The 3,653-nt window shown below is 36.6% G+C and overlaps 1 pseudogene; it reads left to right on the forward strand.

Annotated features, from left to right (window-relative positions):
* Window positions 1-1,630: 1,630 nt before the first annotated feature.
* On the forward strand, window positions 1,631-2,535 carry LOC103729605 (annotated as a pseudogene).
* The last annotated feature ends 1,118 nt before the right edge of the window (window positions 2,536-3,653 follow it).

Consider the following 3,653-nt stretch of genomic DNA (forward strand, 5'->3'; position numbering starts at 1 on the left):
CTAACACTTCATATTGTTTGGTTATAATAAGATTGGTGTCATTCGGAAACTGAGGTTCAGGTCACAGTGAGTGAACAAAGGAGCAAATGCCTACTATTATCTAGATTTCTGCTGGTGGAGAATCATCATGGTCTAGGCCCAGGGAAGTTCTCACCCTTGAGGACAGCCTGTTATTACAGCTGGCGAGTGAAAATACATTGACTTAGGAATTATCATCTCCATCAGGGTAAAACCAACCTCAAGGGATGGTCCTGCAGTGATGCAAATCTGTGAATCTCATATGGACACACCATGCTCTTATAGCCCTGAGACAGAACCCAGAGAACAGATATTCATCATGTTTCTAAGAAGCTGAATTGAAAACATTTTAGAATCCAATAGTTTGGAAAGAGAAACGAAACATTCGAATGAACTTGTAAGTCTCTTCTTGGTTTCCTCTTCAATGACTGTTATTAATTGGAGGAAAGGTAAATCCCTTGGGACCTAGAAAGGTTGTTTCTCTGTTAGGCTCAGATAGTCTTAAAGTTTCTTAGTTAAATCTTTCTAAGAAAGCAATAAAAATTCTGATTCTATGAATTTGACAAAGATTAAATAATTGGATTTCTATCCTTGGGTGAAAACCAACTTGATTAGAAATGCAAACCTGAGATAAGCTCACTGGTTCCTATATTTTTTAGGAAATTTGTTTTTCATGGGTATGAAATTTTAATGTGACTAGAATATCACAGGTTACACTGTAATAGATATAAGAATCGTTAACTGTTCCCCACTTCTGACCAGTTACATAAACAATCATCAGATAATCATCTTCTTATGTACAATAATAGTTCCCAGGCTTCAGTCCAATCATCAGATAATCATCTTCTTATGTACAATAACAGTTCCCAGGCTTCAGTCCATCTTTACACTAAGTATAGCAATGATATTTATCTCATGCTGTTTCATTAGACTTGAAAGAAGTAGAACTCTGTCATTTTCATATAACAATATATTAGTTGAGTGGTATGTAATTATCAGTTTTGAGTATATACCTATAATTTCAAATTAATAAGGCAGAAAATTGTAAAAGCATTACTAGGGTTCTTGACAAAGAAGAACCTGATTTATTGAATTTTCTTAACTATAAATTTAGAAAATGATGGCCACATTCTGACCCCAAAATATATTATCTTTGATACCATGTCTAAATTCCCTAAGCTGTGAACCTCATTGTCTGTATTTGTCACATGAAGCCTAACCATATTGATCAGAGTCGCATACTAATACAACCATAACGTTAAAAGCAGGAGAGAAAGGCATCTATTTAACGTGGAAAAACACTTTTGAGACAAAGCTTTATGTACCCCAGATTGGCCTGGAACTCACTATGTAGCAAAAGATGTCCTTCAACATCTGCTTTTACTGACTCCAAATTCCAAGTCCTGGGATTATGAACTTTGCCAATATGCTGGGCTATGTGATCAGATTTTAATGAAATAAGTACTCTATCATATATTGAGAGGAGAACAGCAATATAAAAAACCCATCTGAAAACTAATTGCTTGGAAGCAAAATGCTCACTAATTTTAAGTCATACCTTTCTTCTTTAGGTTTATGACTCCCAGATACAGTTCATATGAAAACAAGATAAATGGGAAATCAAAACAATGTAACAAAGTTCATTCTCTTGGGTATAACAGCAAACCCCTAGCTACAGAAACTGTTCTCTGCAGTGTTTCTAATCATGTACTTGGTAATGCTTTTTGGAAATGGACTCATCATTTTCACCATGATCACAAGCCAGAGTTTGAGGTCACCAATGTACATTTTCCTCACTTTTTTGTCCCTTTTGGATATTACCTTCTCTTATATCATTGCCCCCAAGTTGATTGTGGACTCCCTCTCTGAGAATATGACCATCTCCTTTGAGGGCTGCATGACCCAGCTCTTTGCAGAACACTTCTTCGGAGGTGTGGGGATCATCTTTCTCATTGTGATGGCCTATGACCACTATGTGGCCATCTGTAAGCCCCTGTACTATATGACCTTCATGAGTCCTCTGATGTGCTGCCTGCTGCTGGGAGGAGCTTTGGTCAGGGGATTTGCACACACCACCATTCAGCTTCTCTTCATGTAACAAATACCTTTCTGTGGGCCCAAGTTCATAGATCACTTTATATGTGATTTGTTTCAATTACTGACACTCTCCTGCATGGACACCCATACCATCAGTCTCATTGTCATTTTCAACAGTGGGATGATTTGTGTGGCTATCTTCCTTATTCTGATTGCCTCTTACATAGTCATCCTCTGTTCTGTGAAGTTTCACAACTCTGAAGGGCAACGTAAAGCCCTATCTGTGGCTCCCACCTCACAGTGGTTGTATTGTTCTTTGTGCCTTGTATTTTCTTGTATGTGAGGCCAGTGCCTACCTACCCCATAGATAAGGCAATGGCTGTGTCTGATTCAGTTATCATACTCATGTTGAATCCATTGATCTACACACCGAGGAATGCAGAAGTAAAAGATGCCACGAAGAAACTTTGGAAGGAATAGGATACTTGGGTTCACACCTCAAACTATAATCATTTCCAATAAGACACAGTCATTCTTTCAGAAATGAGAAAAACAAAATGTGCATCCTTCCCTGGCAACCAGAGTGATGTTTTATAACTAGATAAATTCTGTGTTGTCATTTAGAATATGTGCAGTATAGGATTATGTTTGCTGCTGCTCTCTATGCTTCCTTGGCTTCCCAAAATCTCAGAAACTCCTTGATTTTTTTTCAGAATTCTATTGATCTATTTTTCTGCTGTCTGTACCTTTCAAGCATATCTTGAATGCCTCCTTACCTCTTCTACTGTATATAAATCATGTTAATTTTCAGCTGCTTTTAAAGCTGTGTTAGCCTTTGAGTATCTGTTTTTCTTTTTTTGAAAATGTATTCTCTATTTTTATATAATGTATTTCTCTATAACATATGTGCTTAGGTTAATATATATAAACTGTAAAAATATATATGCATATCCATATGTATATATTAAATATGTATACACATATGTATAACATAAAAAATGAAGTGGAACTGTACAGATGGAGGAATGGGGAGGGAATAGGGATACTTTTGTATACAAGTGAAAATTTTTGTGAAATTGCATTTGTGAATTCACCAATATATTTGATAAATGCCAATAAAACGTTAATAGTGAGACTGTGTGTTGTTTCCCAGTGAAGACGTCTTGAATGATGCATTTTTGAGTCTTCCATTTTTTTTCTTACAACAATGGGGAGGAAACACAGGACTCACCTGTACTGGACAAGGTCTCTACTATAGACCTATGCCCTCAGCCGATGGCATTCTTCATCTCAGTAGATTCATTTCCTTATTATCAAATATCAGAAAGATCATTAGAACAAGTTCATGGAAAACAATGACTTTCAGGAAGTTCTATATGTTGAAGAGTAACAGAAAACTTCTTATTAAGCAATAACCTTTCCAAATACTTTTGACATTTTTGGCCTTTGGAACAGAGTATGTTTATTTGTGGTCTTTTTACCCTAACTGCCTAGCCAATTCCTATTCTTATCACACCATCCTCTGAGGAGGTTATCCAAATTGCTGACAGGGCATTGGGATGCAGAATTCTCTAGCTTCTTCCATGCTGAACTTGGAT

Source organism: Nannospalax galili, unplaced genomic scaffold (assembly GCF_000622305.1).
Source record: "Nannospalax galili isolate Female #2095 unplaced genomic scaffold, S.galili_v1.0 scaffold593, whole genome shotgun sequence".
Taxonomy (NCBI): domain Eukaryota; kingdom Metazoa; phylum Chordata; class Mammalia; order Rodentia; family Spalacidae; genus Nannospalax; species Nannospalax galili.